This window comes from Sorex fumeus, unplaced genomic scaffold (assembly GCF_029834395.1).
Source record: "Sorex fumeus unplaced genomic scaffold, SorFum_2.1 ptg000037l, whole genome shotgun sequence".
Classification (NCBI taxonomy): domain Eukaryota; kingdom Metazoa; phylum Chordata; class Mammalia; order Eulipotyphla; family Soricidae; genus Sorex; species Sorex fumeus.
In genome coordinates, this window is record NW_026606094.1 from 23,490,289 (window position 1) to 23,511,558 (window position 21,270).

Here is a 21,270-nt window from a genome sequence, read left to right on the forward strand (position 1 = left end):
TTTGCTCAAGTGATGGCATCTCTCCTGTAGTTGAAATAACAACAAATGTACGTATTTGAGTATTGAGCAAATGTGCAAATATAAGTATTAAAGCAACAGATGGCATTTGAACACTGGAAACTCTCTTTGCTGTCAAGGCTCTTGCACATCCCTAGCCATGGTGAGGGAAAGGGGGAAGTGTCACATTTCCTTCTTCTCTAAGAATCACCATCTTTTTCTCATCTCTGATGCCAGTGTCTTCTCACAGGATTTATAAGAGAAGAAAAGTCTCACTGTTCTGGCATGCTAGAAAACGTTCCAACACTTTCTTAGCATTCTTCCTAGCAACAGAGCCAATGCCTTCCTCCACATTTCTTCCGGGTAGCACTGCTCTTGTGGCGTTTCACTTTTTGTCACCAACCAGCCATACAAATGTGGACCATTTGTCTACTTCCTGTGCCTCAGTTTTCTTATCTGTTAGATGGGGGTCAGTAAAATCTTCCTACCTCATAAAGTTGTTCGAAATATAGTTTCAAAAGTATCCAGTACAGGGAAAGAAAGATGGCGGCCGCACGGGAGCCTTGTGGACAGCAGGTTTGAGCCGGGGGTGGGGGCGGCAGGGACCTCATGGGAAGGGGGGCGTTCTGGGCCGTCCTTCACGCCCGACCGAAGTCACCAGCTGCCCCCCACGAGCGGCTCTCCGGCACGGCCACGACTCTAGAGCACAGAAACCAATCTCTTAACTATCTAACTTTTAATAGAAATACTTCCAGGGTTAATAAGTAAAATAGCAGAAATTCAATACCGTGCGGCCGCGATACATCATTTTATTCTTAAACCCAACTGTAGAAAGCAAATCATTTCACAATGCTGTTTCAGCATGTCTGATGGGGGGGGGGTCGTAAACTCTAAACAATAATGGTGCATCTTCTATCGAAACAATGTATCTAGTCGAAGTAGATAGAGTATTAACTAGAACTCATCTGCCTCACAGGAATTGGGAGGGGTGGGAGGTGGGGTTCTATTGGGGTTCTGGGTTAAAAATAAGTATTGGTAAAGGGAAATGTGTTTGATATTTACATGACTGAGACCTAAACCTGAAAGCTCTGTAACTTTTCCCACAGTGATTCAATAAAGAAATAAATTATAAAAAAAAACAACAACAAAACAAGCTTTCTAAGAAGTAAAAAAAAAAAAAAGTATCCAGTACAAAGTAAGAGCTCGGTGTATGTTGCTGTCATCATTTCATTGAAAAATGCAATGGATGGACCTGTGGGTTGATAAAAATAATGTGGATAAGGAATCACAAAGTTGACATCTGGAATCCAAGCTTGGTCATTAGTACTATGAAGCATCACTGAAATGTCCCCAACCTGTACTGAATATTTTAAAATCTAGCATGTTTAGGAAAACCATGTTTACAGATATCTCTTAGTGTGAATATGCTTATGTAAAAAACAAACCACAAAATGCCCCAAAACACAAGATAGTGTTTATTATTGTCTTTGATCTTTGAGACAGAGATGGCTGCCCAGTCTTGTCATCTTTTCATTTCCTGTGACTGGCTCCCTAGTGGTTTCTTGCACCTCCTTGGCCTACCACAGGAATTGGTTTGTTTGTTTGTTTGTTTTGGCTTTTTGGCTTTTTTGGGGGTCACACCCAGAGATGCTCAGGGGCTTAAATACTCCTGGCTCAGCACTCAGAAATTACTCCTGGTGGTGCTCAGGGGACCATCTGGGATGCCGGGGATCCAACCTGGGTCAGCTGTGTGCAAAGCAAATTCCCCACCTGCTGTACTATCTTTCCAGCCCTACCACAGGAATTGTTTAATGAGCTGTTTAACAGCTCATCAGAGCCGAGAAAAAGAGCATGTTAGAAGGGCTCTCTGGTGGGTCAGGGAGGTAGATTAAGTGATTGAGCACTGCTAGGATTGATCTTTATAAAGACAACAATAAAAATCCAAGAAGAGCTCTTCATGTTTTGTGGAGATGGTGTGAAATAGTCTAGTATTTTCTTTGTGAACTGGTCTGTTAGGCCTTCTCTCTGGAGCTTTCCAGTCATGCTTTACATCAACTTGACTGGGAGAATCACAGTATCCTTGGGAGATGCCAAGGATGGGTTGGGTTGATCTGAATAGTTACAAGGAAATATTGAAGCTTGATAGCCTGGCAGTAATGATAGAGCCAAAAGGAAAAACAAAAGCCAAAACAAACACACACACACACATACACACAGAAAAACAACAACCTAAAAAACCAAAACCCTTAAGAAAAACAGGCACTTCATTTGGGGCTTTTAATTACCTATGGAAACTTTTTTACTATAAGGTCAGATCCCACAAGACCCACTGAAAGCTGAATTAGACAAAATGGTCAAGATCCTTAGAGAACAATTCCACTATGGTAGGGATATACCATATGACCTAAAATGACAGATTTCACTAATTTCCATGATTGCCTCAGGGAAGGACGATGCTTACTTGGCTATGTTTTTGCAGTATGTTTCTCAAACATAACTTTTTGGTCTACTGCACAGGTAATTAGTCTCACTACAAAGTTCATGTTGCCAATTATCTCTACTATGGCCTAATTTTCTCTAATGATTCTGAAACCTATTCTGGGTTTTATAGCCTGTACGTACCAAGTAAATGTTATAACCTTTATCTGGAAAATGAATTGCTTGGACTTGTCTGTTTAGGGAACTTGTTATATTTTCAGGATGATTTAGGAGAATTAGTAATTCATAATCTTAATCATCTTGGTAGCACTGTAGCACTGCCTTCCCGTTGTTCATCAATTTGCTCTAGCGGGCACCAGTAACGTCTCCATTGTGAGACTTGTTACTGTTTTTGGCATATCAAATACACCACGGGGAGCTTATCAGGCTCTGCCCTGTGGACAGGATACTCTGTAGCTTACCAGGCTCTCCTAGAGGGACAGAAGAATCAAACCCGGGTTGGCCCCGTACAAGGCAAATGCCCTATTTGCTGTGCTATCATCTTGATACTAAAATTCATTTTTATCTACGAATAATTTGTTTTTTCAGTACCACTCTTTGCTCTGTAAAGTAGTGTAGAATTCATTAATTAAAAAAATCAATAGCATCATTAAATATTACTTATGGGCTGGAGCGATAGCACAGTGGTAGGGCGTTTGCCTTGCACGCAGCCAACATGGCCAACCCGAGTTGATTCCTCCGCCCCTCTCGGAGAGCCCGGCAAGCTACCGAGAGTATCTCGCCCGCACGGCAGAGCCTGGCAAGCTCCCCGTGACGTATTCGATATGCCAGACACAGTAACAACAAAGTCTCCAATGGAGACGTTACTGGGCCCGCTCGAGCAAATCGATGATCAACGGGAGGGCCTTTACTTTACTTTACTTTACTAGTGGGCTGAAGAGATGAGGCACACTATACAAGTCCCTGGAGAACTGTTAGGAATTATTCCGTAGTTCAGAGTCAGGGGTAAGCTCTGAGCACTGCTAGGTATGGCCATAAAATAGCAACAAAAGCAAAGACTACTTTAGCTTCATTATTTTCGCCTCCTCCTGAAATTTTTTTCTGCAAGAGAAGACTACATTTTTGGACTGCTTGAACAGAGGTATCCTCTCCCTCCTATTAGATGAGATATAATTACCACACTGACAGTTTTGGAAATTATCTTTGTGGTTCTAGATTAGAGAAGACTAATACACAAAGAGAAACTTCTAAGGAAATGACCACCAAATCACAAATATAAAATTCTGGGGGAGTCACACCCACAAACTGCCGTGGGTGCCATGTTAGCTCTTTCACCGGCCATGATCCAGAGACTCAGAAATAAATCTCAAAGAGATCCACAAGTGGCAGAATTTTTCCTGATCCTGCACAAGGCTGAGTTGTCCTAGGGCAACCCAAAGGGGGGCAGGGGAGCCCCACGCGCACCCAAACAGAGCCCTGGCAACCAAAAACCTCCACACTCCATAATTGCTGCTATGCTTCCAGCTGGACCCCACTGCTTGGATGAGCCTCATCCAGAAGTTAATTTGTTGAAATACTCAGATAAGCAGATTTTTGTGACTGAAATCTCCAGCTTTCAAGAGGTAGGGGATGGACCATCTGCCCGCATCTCTCTTCCAGAAGCCTGACAATCATGCACACGCCCTAAAGCTGCCAGTCAGTTAAGAATTTAACTGCAACTATATTACCCTGTTAGAAATTTTGGACACTCTGAAGTGTGTGGCTGTGATTTCAGTAGAGCAACATCTCAAATTCTATAACACTGATAAACCAGGAGTAGCACACCAGATTGGATGGGATGTAGTGTAGAAGGAAACCAATCTCGATTTAAAAAATATTAACACAGAAGACTTAACCTGTAACAACATCTTAGTAATCTCTTATACAAGGGGTTAACGGCTTCCTGGTGAGATGCAACAGTCTTCATGAACTTTATTCTAAAGAAACATTTTTGATCATCCTTTTAGCAAATTATTTATAACAAGAATCACCATAGCACTGTAGCACTGTCCTCCTGTTGTTCATTGATTTGCTTGAACAGGCACCAGTAATCTCTCCATTGTGAGACTTGTTGTTACTGTTTTTGACATATTGAATACACCACAGGGAACTTGGCAGGCTCTGCCATGCGGGCGGGATACTCTCAGTAGCTTGCCGGGCTCTCTGAGCGGGACAAAGGAATCGAACCTAGGTCGGCTGCGTGCAAGGCAAAAGCCCAACCTGCTGTGCTATCGCTCCAGCCTTATAACAAGAAATGTAAAATAAATTATTGAGAAACTTCTGTGGGGGCAGGTTCAAGAGAAGTTGGGAAAATTGGAAATAACAGTGGTGGGAAGTTACAATGGTGCGGAATATTGAATGTCTGTAAATAAAGTAATGATTAAATAAAGTTATTTTAAAAAATAAAATAGAAACCAGTTCTAAAAATAAATAAATTAAATAGGATAAATGTGATTTGGTAAATGTCTTACTTGTAAATGGCATGAAAGTGAAAAGCATAAAATATTTTGGAAGGGCAGGATTTGGAAGTCGAAACTTTTTGGCACATTAGAATAAGAACCCCATTCCAAAAAAAGAGACATATTAATGAAGTGAAAACTAAAGCATTCACTTTGTTCTAACAAAAAAGAAGCAACAATAAAGAAGATAATGGCAACCTATAATAGAGCAGTAGCAAAATAACTTGGTATAGTTTTAACACATCAGTCTCGGACTTTTGAGGCTATAGAAAATGGGATCACAGGGCACCCTTAGCAGGAGAGATGTACAACTATTCCCCTGTCTGAATATGGGAAGTGGGGTTATTGCGTGCTACCTTCTCCTTTTCACACTCTTTCTTGATCTTTCTTACATCTATGTAATCCATGAGTTCTCCTTCAACTTCTTAGATGTAAAACAAGGCCTGCAGGGAGCTGGTTTGATTGTCATCTCCTTTCTAGGTTTCTTTGCACGAGCTCACCTCAGGGGTCATGGACCAGCTCTGGGATGCCTTTGAGCCAAGCATTCACCTCATATTCTGTCAGTGGCCATCTCTGCTAAGACAGAAACATACCCATGCCTTTCTCGATAGAAAAGTGGGGATGTAGATACTGGATCGTGAATCTGTGATAGAACTGTGACCAGTGAGCAAAAGCTATGGGAGGAGTGTTCATTCCATTAAGAGCTCCTCAAATTGAACAGGTTAGACGCAAATAGGTGGTGAGATACATTGAATTTTCAGACCCTATCCAAGTCTCAAAATTGTGCTTTTATTTTTATGATTATTCCTTATTTCTAGAAGCATCTAATAAAAAATAATCTTTTCTCATTATTATTAAAATTAGGCTTGAAGGTAATTCTGCCACATTATAATTATGCTTTGCCTAAGGTGTCAAAAACATTAATTTTTTTTGTATTAGCCTCTTAAGTAAAATATATATCATATGTGGGCTATTTGTAAATTAGATTTTATTATAGTAAATTGCAATGCTATTTAAAGAAAGTCATTTAGATAATGCAATTGTAATGTAATTGTAACTGCAACAATGATACTTCTCTAAGTTGATGAGTGTAAGAATGCTTAGTAAATTTTTTCCAAATGAATAGCAAATGATATTCCAGAAACTTCAGATATGCTTTTAAACTCTTTTATTTGTTTATTTTTGTTTTGGGGCCAAACTTGGAGATGCTCAGGGGTCACTCCTGGCTCTACACTCAGGAATTACCTCTAGTAGTGCTCAGGGGACCATGGGATATGGGGAATAGTACAGCAGGTTGCCCTGAATGCAGGTCGATTGTGCTGCATTCAGGGCAACCTGCTGTACTATCTCTCTGACTCCAGGCTTTTAAGCTTTTAAGTCATGATTAACTTTGCCATTTAGGGTAAATTTAAGTGATGATTTTTCTGACATATGCCTGAACTGGTATAAAAAACAACATCGTGAAATTTCACCAGTTAACCAGTATGTGTGTGTGTGTGTGTGTGTGTGTGTGTGTGTGTGTGTGTAATATGTATGTGTGAGAGAGACACACACACAGAAAGAGAGAGAGAGAGAGAGAGAAAGAGAGAGGATGATAAAATTCATACCACCAAACACAAACATCAATCTTCTCCCCCAAAAAACAAAACTTAGATTTTAAAAGACATAAACCAGTACCTGTATTGTAAACCATAATGTCCCAAAGGGCGGGGGGGGGGTGTTAAGAGGAAGAGAGAGAGAGACAGAGACAGAGACAGAGAGACAGAGACAGAGAGACAGAGAGATAGAGAAAGAAGGAAAGTGCCTGCCATAGAGATAGGGTGTGGGGAGGACAGTAGGAGGGATACTGGGGACATTGGTAGTGGGAAATATACACTGGTGGAAGGATGGGTGTTGGAACACTGTATGACTAAAACCCCATCATGATCAGCTTTGTAGCCGTGTCCCTAAAATTTTTTTAATAAGTGTTAAAAAAAAAAAGACCCTCTTAGAATTGGGCCAAGGATATAGCTCAGAGACAGAAAAACTTGCCTTGGCTTTGTGTGAGGATCTAGTTCCCATCCCCAGATCTTAAAAAAAAAAAGTGACTTGAAAAAAGTGGCAATGCCAGGAAGATTCTCAGATGCCTCTTTCCACTTTCCATGTGGGAATGCATTGTGAGGAAACAAAACAGAAGACGACAAAAATCCAGATTCTGGGTGGAGTTGCTTTGCCTCCAGCTGCTTGTAAGCTTCGTTCCCTGGAGGCACTGCATGACTGGGAGAGACTGTGGCTTTGTTCAAAGTTCACTGCCACCATTTTGGAGACTAGACGAAGCTCTCTTGGCTCTAGTTTCCTCATTTATAAATTAGGGATAATAATAGTAGTTAGGTCAGAGAGTTCTTATGACATTAAGGCACTTCTCAGCCCAGTGTCTAGCTCGTACAAAATGCTCAATAAATTAGCTCTGATGTTTATTTTTGTCTCTATTATTCTTTAAGGGGTGGGAACCTTGATATTAGGTTTTCTGTCCCCAGAGAGCCACTGGCTTCAGTCCCTAGACCGAATCATGTCTCCCTAGTTTCCATCATACCCAGCCCCTCTCGAAATAGACTCGTGTCCTGCCCTCAGCCCCTCCCTGGACTCTCTTCTTCCTGGAAGCCTTGATTCATTTTGTTACTCCTCTGATTGTTAGCACCCAACACTGTTTTTCTCAACCCTTGGTTCTTGCCTCCTACAAATTGGGAAGCGATTGAATGAGATCCCATTGGTTATAAATTGAATAGAATTGATTTAAATTGTATTTGGATTTAAACACACTTGATTTACCTGGTACAAAATGTGTAGAGAGGGGGCCAGAGCTATAGTACAGCATAGATGGTGCCTGCCTTGCATGCAGCAGACCTGGGTTCAATCCCTGGTATCTCATATGGTACCACGAAGCACCATCGGGAATGATTCCTGAGTGCAGAACCAGGCGTAACCCCTGAGCATCACCGGGTGTGACCCCCAAAGTCAAAAATAAATAAATGATTAAATAAACAAAAACTTTCCTCTTAAAAAAAAAAGTGTAGAGAAGGTGCACTAGAAGTGCTTCTCATCTGACTTCCAGAGAAGATAGACTACAAGAGAGTCTCATCTGACTTCTTTTGGGGAAAAAGTACCTAAGCTTGAACTCCATCCCATTTGAGATTCTGGTTTACTAGGTCAGAGAGGTATTTAATCTGCATGGGGCCAACTCTGCTTTTTTTTTTTTTTAAAACTCTCCTTCTGGTACTAACGTGCAGGCAGGCTTAAGGTTCATTTTGCAAGGCCAAGGTCATATTTTTTAGTGGTGTCAGTCCTACTCTTTTTACTAAAGAGTGGCCCAAAATTGTGGTTCCAAAGAGGTTCTCTCAACCAACCATTGTGTAATTTTCACCTTTCTCATCGAAGTGCGGTATTAAATAAACAGCTACTCAAACATTTCATTCATTTGATTTATTTTCTTTCTATGAAGCTCTATCTTAACCTTATTTTCTTTCTGTGATCTCTTTAGCAGTTTTTTTCTATTCCCGTTTGCTGTCTTATCACACTGCTTTCAAAGCCACCTCTAAAGTGTAATTGCATTGCTGAGTTCCTCTCTGACATCGTCAACCTTGATCAAATACTTAGTTTTTCATTGTTTGCTCTTGCTGGTCTGTTTTTCCCAGCTGCGGCCTGTGTGTGGCTGTGACTGTGAACTAGAGTGTATTCCCATGAAGTTTGAGAGTAGAATGAGATCTCAGGCCTTTTGTTCCTTTTGATTTTTGTACTCTGGTGTTTCCTGCTATTTAGAGGTCATTCAGATCCCAGAATGTAATTGGAATTAGGTTACCCTTTTTTCATTTCTTCTTGCCACCGAATTACTGAAAGTTACTTAGATGTTGATGTCTTTAACTACAAGTAATGCTTGGTTAAAATTAATTATGGAATTTATTGTGTATCGAGTTCCGCATGCCAGCTTTAGAAGGATAGAGGAATGAAACCTCAGCTTAATGAAATTGACTGAACCAAAATAATTGACATTGTTCTGTGTCTTCCTCATTTTCAGGAATTGCTATTCTTCCTCAGCACCCACTACCTCTGTTTACCGAAGACTGACTAAAACTGCTCTCAGCTGTTGGCATCATCCCCAGGAAAGGACAGTTTCAGAACATTAGGAAACAATTGAGGGGACTCTTGGCCCAGCAGATCTTCTGAAGGTGAGAGTGAGTCTGTTCTTTCATTTACTTTAGAAGGCTCTGTTAGCTGTCTGTGTTTTTTTTAACATTGCTTGCTGGAAAAGGCGGGCATAAGGAACAGGACATTGAAAATGCTCTGTGAGCAATTGGGAAACTTTCCTTTCCTTTTCTTTCTTTTTTTTTCAGGAGAATTTTTTTTGTGCTTATGAAAGAAATAAGTCAACTCCTTGGATTTAATAGGAATTTATTTTATGGTGAAATCTGATTATTGAAACACCCTCCCCCCTCCCCCCCCCCCCCCCCCCCCACAGACCAAACACATTTCTCTCTTCAGAGAAATGCTTATGTATTTGGGGTTTTTATCAGCCTTCACATCTGCTTTAGCAATATACTTACATGCAGGTTTTTCTGGTGTGGTGGTTGGGAACCATAGACCAGATAGGTCACCATGAAAGCAAGGGCTTCTCCTTGGCCCTCCTCCTCAACTCCCCACCACCTTATTCCCAAGGAGGTCATGATTCACGAACGTCTGCACGTGCTCCTGCACACCCACCACTGGACATTCTGGTTCTGCCAACCCCACATACACTTGTCTGACTGCACTGAGACCTGTTTGATCTGTGCAATGCGGGCACTGGTCCTTACAGTGTGTGTTTTGGGGAAGCCGTGGTTTTCAGGCCGGGACCAGGTTATGCTCTTCAGGAAAAAGGAAGTCCTGACACCGGCCTGAGTTTCCCAGGTTTTTTGTTTTTCTTGTAGAAAAGAATTTCATGATAAGACAATGAAGCAAAATATTTTGATTTCAGAAATAGGAGAGTCTCGTTAAAAAAAAAAAAAAACCAGAAAGAAATTTCATACCCCAGGTCAGGCAACCCCAGAAATGGAATACCCAATAACTAAAGGGGAAAAGTTGCATAATCAGGACAAGAGTGTACCTAATTTCTGCTGCAAAGCTGATTTTTATAGGTCTTTTTTTCCAAGCTGCCTTGGTCAGGAGCTTTCTAAGTAAGATTCCTTTGTTTTGGCTTTGACTTTAATCTGTCTCCATTCAGATTTACAGGCCTCTGTTCCTGGGAATCACCACCAAAGGGAATACAGCCTTGGGGTTTTTGCTGGCATTCTAATGAGGGGGACTGGAAGCAGGAGGCAGGACCTCCTTATCAGATCACATCTTGGTTTTATGACTTCTTTAAAAAAATGTTTGTTGCCTAGGGCCCCTCACCTACCTGACTACCTACTTCAAAAGCATTTGTGAATCATGAGGTGTCCTTTGCACAAGTAAACAATTGTTATTTATTCCCAAACATTTATGATGCTCCAAAATGCTCTGATACCTCCAATATACTTTTTCCTTTATATTTTGAATGACTTTCAGTTTGATATGGTAATCTTTCCTTGGATTTTCTGCAGCACCATGATTAAATCCTTACCTTCAAGGAATATCTGTTAGGCACAAAAGTCAGACATATAAGTAGACATAACCATCTTCAATATGATGAATGTGACTGGAGTATAGAGGGTTGTGTATGTAAATGCAGAATTCTTAGAGGAGGTGGCTCCTGAAATGTCCTTTAAATGATGAATAGGGGTTTATCTAGAGACTGTGCAGGTAAGAGCAATGGGAATGGGATGTGAAAGTCATGTAGGAAAGTAATAAATTGTTCGGTTTGTTAAGTCATCAGCTGTGTGTGTGTGTGTGTGTGTGTGTGTGTGTGTGTGTGTGCAGGGGATTTTAGCTAGGTATAATTGATGTTTTAGGTGTGTATAGAGAATGAACTGGAGGTAAGATTTATTGAGGATTCATTTTGCAGTGGTTTGAAGAAGAGATGGGTGGCCTAGGATTTAGATAGAAGAAGTAAGGAATAGAGAAAATAATTTAAAAACATTAGATTATGTTTAGTATGGTGTTTGATTGGGCATTGGAAGTGAGGTAACATATCATTCAGAATTCTTGTATTTTTACTTAAGTGAGCCCGGCAAGCTACCGAGAGTATTCGATATGCCAGACACAGTAACAACAAAGTCTCCAATGGAGACGTTACTGGGCCCGCTCGAGCAAATCGATGATCGATTAAAAATATGATAAGATTGTAAAGGAGATTTTCAGACTGATTCATGAGGAAGTCTTTGACTTATGTTGGTATGGAACATCTTGGTAAAAGTGAATGACAACGGAAGTCTGTGTAAGTTAGGGGAGAATTTTGTGGAGAAATGATTTTTGGGGGTATAACAAATACGAAAAATTTTTAATAGAGGGATAGGTGTTAGATTTTTGTATGACTGAAACTCAGTCATGAAAGCTTTGTAAGTAACTTATGGTGATTTGATAAAAAAAATTTGTAATACATAAATGTGACTTTGGAGCGAAATGATAGTACAGCAAGTAGGGTGTTTGCCTTGCACACAGCTGACCCAGTTGCAATTCCTAGCATCTCATCTGGTCCCTTGAGTCCCATTAGGAGTGATCCCTGAGCACTGAATCAGGAGTCTGCCCTGAGCACAGCCAGATGTGGCCTACACACAAAAACAAAACAAAAAGACATTTGATTTTATAGTCAAACCTATGATTTTAATTTATATACATGAACTGAGAATATATTCATTTTCTGTCTATGTTGACTTGGCACACTTTTTCCTTTGTATCTTAGTTATTGGTCTTATTTTCTTGATGTAATAAGATTTTTCCTCTGGACAGATCTGATTTTTTTTTAAGCTTGATGAAAGAAAAATTTATCAGCATTTAAAATCAATGTAGCACAGTAGCACTTTCCTCCCATTGTTCATTGATTTGCTCCAGCGGGGCCCAGTAACATCTCCATTGTGAGACTTATTGTTACTGTGTTTGGCATATTGAATACATCATGGGTAACTTGCCACGCTTTGCTGTGCAGGCGAGATACTCTCGGTAGCTTGCTGGGCTCTCCGAGAGGGGTGGAGGAATTGAACCCCGGTCGGCCAGGCCGGCCTCGTGCAAGGCAAATGCCCCACCTCTGTGCTATTGCTCCAGCCCCAAATTAGTGTACACCTGAAAATTTAGAAGAGTTTCAAAGTGTGTGCTATTCTGCATTTGCATTCACAGTAGTGACAGGAATTATTTTTTAAAGGTAATTTTCTTTCCAACATATACTTCTTTTTCTTTTTCTTCTTCTTCTGCTTTTTTTTTTTTTTGTATAAATCCTAGTTTCTCTTCAATTCCTCACTTGCATTTTTGTGCCCTGGATTTGAGCATTGCTTATGGGAGACTGAGCAGGATCTTTCATTCTTCTGTGGGTAGTGCTGTGGCCCCTCCCTTTGGGTCTTCCCTGCATCAACCCAGAACTTGATTAAGGCCTGTTGTAACAGAGGCTGCACTGTTTGGCATCAAGTTTACCAGCATTAGACTTTTGAAATACATTACTCAGAGCTTTCTTTGAGGGAATGTCATGGGTAAAAATTTTAAATTCAAATAATACTTTACAATAGTACTATTTGGAGTGAAATTTCATGTGATTACTATTGCCTTAATTAATATAGTGATTTTTTTTCCTCTTAAGACCTGTTGAAAAATTGTATGATGTTTCCGTTTTAATCTTTATAGTCATCTTTACTACCATGTTTCCAAAAATGTTCAAAATCAATTCATCTATAGCACAAAGCACACTTTTATGCACAAAGTAATTAAGTTGAAATAAAATCAGCAACTTAATGTGGACATTTTGAGACTTAATTCTGGAGGCTTGTCCTCTTGAAATTCATCTTATCCGCTCTACCTCCTCGTTTTTTTTTTCTAATTCAAAATCTTTACTCAATTATGAAGTTATCTATGCCTTAGAATGAGCAATGGAATTGAGTCAGTTTACACAAATGGCAGTTGCTTTGGTTGATCACTCCACGGTTAGCAAATGTTTTATTTTAATATTTTAGGATCAAATTAAGGTTTTATAATTTTTTATTTTATAATTAAAAATTTTACCATGAATTTTGCATTTGATACCCCTTATTCCTCTATGTAATTCCACTCTTATATGAATATTTGAAGAAGAATCAAAGAATTTATGTTTAATTTCAGCTAAAAAATAACAAAAGCATCTCAACAGTAGTTACCAAGCCAAATTTCCCCTATAAGATAGATTAGACATACCCACTAACAAAGCAAATACTAGTTATACAGTCCGCGTTCTTAAAATATTCTAACTATTTTAGTTTTACTGGTTGTTTTAAAATTAAGGAAAACTCATATATTAAGAAGGACATTCCTGATTATTTTAAAACCAACATTTTAAACACAAGTATTTCAGATTTGGCCAAAGATGTTACAACACCCTATGAATGTTGTGTATAGAAAATGAATTTCTACAACTGCTGAGTTGGTGTAGCTTAGAATGACGGCACATGCATGCAAGTTGTAGGTGGTCTCACGGACAATGACTTGTTCTCTGATTCACAGACTGGTCAGTCATTGCTGTGAAACCAGTGGGCTGTGAATCGTCAGGGTGCATGTACAAGACATGATTCACTCATCCTGAAAGCTGCCAGTAACAAAAGGAGTTTCCTCTTGTTTATGTGCAGGGTACAAGGAATATTTCTCTCTTTCTCTCCTTGTCTATTTCTATTTCCCTCTCTATGTCTTCCCTCCCCCCCCCACCCCTGTCACTTCTATTATTTGTCTAACACATTCTGATATTTCTAAAATGTAAAATCCCTAACTATTTTTGTTTATGAAGCTGGCAGAAGGAAGTATCTTTTAAAAAACTGTTTTTTAATTGAATCACCATGAGATACAGTTACAAAGCTTTCATGATTGAGTTTCAATCATACAATGATCGTATACCCATTCCTCCACCAGGGCACATTTTCTGCCACCATGTCCCCAATATCCTTCCTGCCACCCCACCCCCGCCCTATCTCAAACCCTGCTTCTGTGGCAGGCACCTTTCTTCTTACTCTCTCTCTACTTTTGAACATCATGGTTTGCAGTACAGATACTGAGAGACCATCCTATTTGGTCCTTAATCTACTTTCAGCACACATCTCCCATCCCAAGCAATCCCTCCAACCATCGACTTAGTGGTCTCTTCTCCATCTCAACTGCCTTTTTTCCCCAGCACATGACACAGGCTTCCAAACTGCAGGGCCATATTCCTGTCCCTTGTTACTACTGTCATTAGATGTTAGTCTTATGTTATTTTATATTCCACAAATGCGTACAAAATATCTGTTCCTCTCTTTCTGGCTCATTTCATTTAGCATGATACTTTCCATGTCCATCCACTTATAAGTAAATTCCATGAATTCATATTTTCTATCAGTTGCAGAGTATTCCATTGTGTAGATGTACCAAAGTTTCTTTAACCAGATGGGGCACTCAGGTTGTTTCCAGATTCTGGCTATTGTGAACAGTGCTGCAATAAACATGCAAGTGCAGATGTCATTTTTACTGAAGCAACCGTGTCTTATTGGTGTGGTGAGCAGTAGAATCACAGAAGGAGTCAGATGGCATGTGATTGCCCTCTGCTTCATTTGGCTACATTGGACATAGTAACAACAGGGAAGGACAGAATGTGGCAGTAACTGTGGATCTTGAACAAGATGGTATGATGCTTGCAAAAGAGCAAGTCAGATATCATCACTCTTCGTGGTTGTTGGTGGAGGTTGTGTTTTGCCTGAGCTTTGTAAATGTGGGCATATTGGATGACTACATTTTTGCTCAGATTTAGTGCAGCAAATGCTATTATGCAAACAAAAACAAAATATATAGAGTTTATGTTAGCTTTGGAGTTGCTAAGTGGAAGTATTTAGAGTATAAACAATATTTAAGACTATACTCCTATCCAGTGGTTCTAGTGCAGAATTCTGCAGGTGTGTGTGTGTGTGTGTGTGTGTGTGTGTGTGTGTGGCGGGAGAGGATGACTATTAGATAGTGGAGATAGTGGAAGTAATGGGTGTGTTGTCAGGGTAACATTTTTCAATGTCAGTCTTCTAACTGCTCAAGTAATATTTAACAGTAGAATGTGCTACCCTATGCCCTTCAGTACTGTGGTTGTTTTAAAAGATAGCAGTGAGGAAGTGCTGAGCCACTAACTTTTGCTACAGGTTCAATCTTGCCATTGAGGTCATAGACTTTGCATCAGCAGTTTGTGGAGCATTTTGATGGAGGACAATGCCAGTGGATTTATAATCAGATAATATCCCACTGCATTTGAATTTTCACTCTCCACTGCTTTTGTTGTTTGGGTGCTTTTGAAATTATTCCTGATTCAGGTTTATTATTAACTTTTTGAACTCCAGCTTCTGCACAGATATCATGCTGCTTGTGTTAAAATGAGAATGGTGACATAGAATTTATTTTTGCATGCGTTAATAGAGCAGCAAGACGGCATAATATGAATTAATGACTCTTCACATTTTCCCATAATATAAACTGGATTTGTTTTCCTCGGGGGATCTATTTCAAATTCATGCCTTAATAATATAGTTTGCTAGTTATTAACCTTTTTGCTTGTAAAAATCTTCTACATGTTGGATAAATAAATGATAATAATTTTGATCTTAAATTTAAAATTTTTTTATGGTTCTCACTATAAAGGGGAAAATGAAATAAAATTTGTTCTTCATGATCAGGATTAGCATTTTGAGCAATTTAAATTTTATTATTATTTTGTTTGTTTTTTGTTTTTGGGTCACACTTGCAGTGCTTGGGGCTTACTCCTGGTTCTGCACTCAAAAATCACTCCTGGTGGGCTTGGGGGATCATATGGGATGCCAGGGGTTGAACCTAGGTCAGCTACATACAGGGCAAGTGCCTTACCTGATGTACTACCACTCCAGCCCCTGTGCAGTTTTTTTTAAAGACAAGCACTATTTTGAGGAAATTATGTCTTTTAAATTTAGTTTTAAAAAATAACATAAGGAAATGCTAAGAATAAAGAAAATTATTGAGGATGCAGACCTTCTAATAGATTTTATTCATCCTTTGTAACATCTTTCATTTGGAGGGCATGTATATCATAACTATTAAAATAGCCATTTCATATAATATGTTTGAATTATGTTTTTATTAGTTCAAGTATTCTTTTTCCTCTGCTTTTCCTATTACCCACATTTTTATATTTAATTTATATTACTTTTGCGCTGCTAGGTACTCACACATGCAAGGCTTTACTGCTGTGCTATGTTCCTGACCTTTCAAATTTTGTCAGAGACATCATATTACATATCACTGTATATCACATAGAGAATATAACATGGGACAGAGACAGACACTAGATAGAAAAAATAATGAAAGCGTTGAAGAGAGTGACTAAAAGGTGAGTGGAAAATATTTCTCCATTCTTACACATAACTCAAAACTGTATTTGTAGTTCTTTCCCTTACTTAATCTTATTTCTTTTATTTCTTTGGCATAAAAGCCGTATGATTTCTATAAAGTACACATTCAAAATAGGTACACACAAAGAGATCTATGCTGAAGGGTCAGAAAATAGTCATAGTATGGCCAGAGTAATAGTACAGTGAATAGGGAATATGCCTTGTCTATAGCAGAACCTGATTCCATCCCAGAACCCCATTTAGTCCCTGTAGCCCTGCCAAGAGTGATCTCTGAGTGCAGAGGCAGCTGTAAGGCCTGAGAACAGACAGGTGTTATTCAGAAACAAAACATAAAAACAAAAAAAAGAAAGAAAATATAGTCACAGTAGTTGCGCTATGATGTACCATCCAGGTCCATGTCCCCTTCAAGGCTGAGGTGCTCTGAGAGCTGAGAGCTTACAGTTATTTCCCTTCATTTTAACAGCTGCCCTTCTCCTTTGGCTAAGGTGAGGGTCCTAACCCATACAATACTATCTGGTCTAGGAAAGTGTACATTCAGTGGCGAGACAGTTTGGGGACACAAGGTCTTTCCCACTGTTCAGTGCAACGATGTGTGACTTAGAGTCAAAAAATCTGGAGCTTCTGTTGTGACTCTGTACCACAGCCCAGTTGCCCTACTGTCTTTGTTTTGCTTCATTTACTCTTCCACAGGTGTTGAGTTCCAGAAACTTCCCTAATAAAATTTGTGCATGCAAAGCTTTATCTCATAATTTACTTCTAGGGAAATCTGACCTCAGCAGTGACCATATATGGACCATGCAGTGTATGCATTTAGGAATATGTAGTTAGGTAGCTTTATAATGCTTTGATAAAATACTACCTCTGGAATCATAATCGAGAAAAGATCTATGACAGTCAGGGGCCCTTCCTGTATAAAAGGGGCATAATAATACCTGTTCCAGTTGTTACCTTACATATCTTTGTACACCAGAGATATTTAGCTCTTTTTTCCCCCCCTGGCTTTGTGCTAAAGAATCACTCCAGGCAATGTTTGAGGGATCATATGTGGTATCAGGGATTGGAGTTTTCTGCATGCAAGGCAAGCTCTTTAGCCTCTATATTATTTAATTGTTTACTTTAGAGCCTGGGGCCACATTTGACACTATCCAGGGGCTGGCTCTCTATTCAGAAGACATATGCAGTTCCAAGTATTGAACTGGAGTTGTTGTACTCAAGGCAAGCACCTTACCCCTCCATTCAACTACCCTGCCCCTCCCCCCACCCCTACCCCCTACCTCCACTTCCTCTTCAACCTTTGTTGCCAGTATTTTACATGTATCATATGCAGTGCCTGGCAAGTGGGAAGCTTCATTAAATGATAACTTTTGTTGTGATTACTAGTAATTACAAACAATCCAAGAATGGTACACTAGTTCTGACCAATTGGTTGCAATACAGATTGCATTTTAATTACTACATTTACTTTTGTAGAGCATGGAGCATAATAAAAGTTGTACAGCCTGCAAATTTAAATACTTCTTGTATTCCATTAGTCTTCTCTTAAAAAGGATATGATGAACTGGGAAAGGTTCCTAAGGGAACATAAAGTGATTAAAGAGATGAAAAAAAAAATCCTATGAGAAAAAGTTCAAGACCTTTAATTAAGTTTTAAAGATAGATTTTTTTTAAATAGAAAGAGGATATGAACAACTACTCAAAGATGATTCAAAGATGATCAACAGGCATATGAAAAAATATTAATCATTACTGATTATCAGGCAAATGAAAATCAAAATTACTGTTATCTCACATCAAAAAGAATGGCCTATGTCAAAAAAACACTAACTGTTGGCAGGCATCTGGGAAAACGGAACTCTTATTCTTGCTGGTTTGACTGTTTCTTAAGTCAGCCTTTTTGAAAAATACTTTGGAGACTTCTTAAAAAATTAATTATTGAACTCCCATTTGATCCTGTATTACAAGCACACAGAAACATTTAATCCTATAGGACATATGACACCCATGTTTATCTCTGCATTATTTACAATAGCTAAGACCTGAAAATAGCCCAAGTATCCAACAGCATTAAGTGGATTTAAAAAATTGTGGTATATATACACATTGGAAAACTATTTGGTTATCAGAAATGATGAAGTCATGCAGTTTGCTGCAACTAGGATGAAGTTGGAGGAAGTCCAGATATGTGAAGTAAGTCATAAAGAAAAACCATATGTGCCACATGATCTCACTTATATGCAGAGTATAGAGAAACCAAGTAAGGAATCAGACAATATCCAAGGAAAACAACTCTTAGTGTAGGTCAATAAAACTAATCTAGGTTGTTGGTGGAGGTGGGGGAGAAGTATGAGGACCTTGGGATAAAGGTGTTGGGGCCCAGACACTGTGGGAGTGGGCATGATGTTGCAGTACTGCGTGTATAAAACTATTGTAAAATAGTGGCAGTAAAAAAAATTAGAAAATTGAGATATAACTTGTTTTTCGTCTTGAAATAAGTGGAGATCTTTTGTAACATGGTTACTGCACACTATATCTAGAGAGATAGTAAATGTAAATCAAACAAGGAATATATATTTTTTGAGTCAAAGAAATTATTCTGCTTTTGGAAAAATATTGAAGCTTTAAGAATATACTGTTTTTCTATAATATTAAAAAAGATGATATTCAATCCTGTATCACTGAAATGACTCCAAGAGAATTTATGAGGAACTCTGATTATTTTTTTAAAAGACATGTAGCATATTGTTTTATTAAATAGGTGTCTTTATGTGTTCTTAATTTTTTTAATTAAAAAAGTCTTAGGCTAGTGGGGGATATGGTGGGGGGTGTTGGGAGGGATGCTGGGTCCATTGGTGATGGAAAATGGGCACTGGTGGAGGGATGGGTACTCGACCATTGTATGACTGAAATGCAAGCACACAAGTTTGTATGTCTGTAACTGTACCTCACGGTGATTCACTGATGAAAAAATTTAGTAAAAACAAGTTTTAGGCATCTTTACCAAAATTATTTTCAACTCTTATAGTTTATATAAAAATAAATCTTCTTATCCCACGCCATTTATTTGTTCACAATGTAAGCACTTAAGAATCTCAGAGTTTAGAATGGCATTGTTAAAATACTCATGAGTCACAAGGAAGAAATCTGCCACTTTAGAGACTAAATTCTTTTTCAATCAATTAATTGCTTGGAATTTAGATCAAAGGATGGATGGATTTGGACTTGGTTCTTAGCCTAAACGTTCTTTTAAGACCTCAATGTCACAAGATAAGAAGAAGCCACTTGACATTTCTAAGTTACTAATAAGTATATTGAATTTTGAGATTTTTCTTTGGCATGTCAAATCGTAATAGGCAGAGGCAGAATGGTGTAAATGAAAGAATACTGAACTGTAGGCAAAGGCTTGGCTCTGGTTCTGTCACAGTCACCAAATGTTACGTTCTTCTCTCAGAAAACTCAGATAACTGTCATGTCTGCGTAGGTTTGTTATGCATTCCTGATTCCAGCTCATCTTAGTTACTTCTCACATTATGGTAGAAACCCAGAGGGCCTGAAGGTTCAATCCTTGAGGGTTTGACCTAGGTACCCCACACATCTTGACCCACTTTCATTATGATCTGGATATTTCATTATCCTTGCTGTCTTTATTGTTTTTAACAATTAGTAATTTTGAGTGTTTGTAGGTTAACAGAGGTTTTATTTATGAGTTCTCCAGATCAAGTGGAAAAATGACTTTTAAATATATTCTTATTGATTCTAATGCCTTCAGAGTTCTCTGCAATACATCCCACTAAACTGTCTGATTTCATTTCTTATTTTTTACTGTCAAGCTAAAATTCTTCAAGTGTTGCTATCCCATGAAGGAAAAATACATAATTCTTATCTGTGCATTCTAACTGTCCCTCTGTTTGTTTGCCAACCTACTGTATTGGTTTGTTATGGTTATAGAGTGTAGTGTTTGACACTGTATGGTCAAAAAAGACTCATTCAGATGAGTCCCCTGACTATGCTCAGTACTGAGCATTGTCCTTATCCTTTTAAGTAATTCTCTTCCTATTGAACACTCCTCAAAATACATAATTCTCCACAAGCCTTCCTCTCTCTTCTCTCAGTCTCTCTCTCAGTCTCTCTCTCTCTCTCTCTCTCTCTCTCTCTCTCTCTCTCTCTCTCTCGGCTATACCTGGTGGTTCTCAGGTCTTACTCTTGTCTTTGTGTTTAAGGATTACTCCTGTAAGTGTTTAGGGGATCTTATGGGTGCTGGAGATTGAACCCGGATTGGCCATTTTCAAGGCATGTACCCTACTATATTACACTATATTCTTCCATCCCAGAACAGCATTTCCCAACTGTGGGCCATATATCTCCCATATGTGTACCTGGAATATTTCAAAAGAGCTACAGGTGAAAAATCACAGAAATGGTGGGGACATGACATGAGACTAGGGATAGTCCATGATGAAAAGGAGGGCCACAGAAACGGTACAAGTTTGAAAGAGGTCCATGGTCAGAAAATGGCTAAGAAACACTGATGTAGACTGTGCCTGTTCACCCAGTCTTTTTCCTTATGGTCCTGTGGGTTGTAAGGAAGTAATGGTCATAGTGACCAATAGCCACCGAAGGGAAGAACCACACTTGAATGCTCAGTATAGCATATGCATTGAAACAAGAGGAGGAATACATTTTGGAACATGGATATAAAATAAAAGTGGTCCTCATATCTTAAATGATGCTTAAGTTAGAGCACAGTTAAGCCTGAGAATAATTGCTTAAGATCATATGACAGGTTTTAAGCCTATTACTTTTAAATCCTACAGCAAATTATTTACTATGATATATATTTGGGGAGAGGG

The 21,270-nt window shown here is 39.0% G+C and overlaps 1 protein-coding gene across 32 annotated transcripts in view; it reads left to right on the top strand.

Annotated features, from left to right (window-relative positions):
- Positions 1–21,270, top strand: part of NRCAM (neuronal cell adhesion molecule) — a 317,718-nt gene that overhangs the window by 61,538 nt on the left and 234,910 nt on the right. For all 32 annotated transcript variants that reach the window (XR_008793047.1, XM_056118664.1, XM_056118672.1 and 29 more), the window contains exon 2: positions 8,986–9,136. The gene's annotated coding sequence lies outside the window, so the exon portion shown is untranslated. The remainder of the gene's footprint in view (positions 1–8,985; positions 9,137–21,270) is intronic.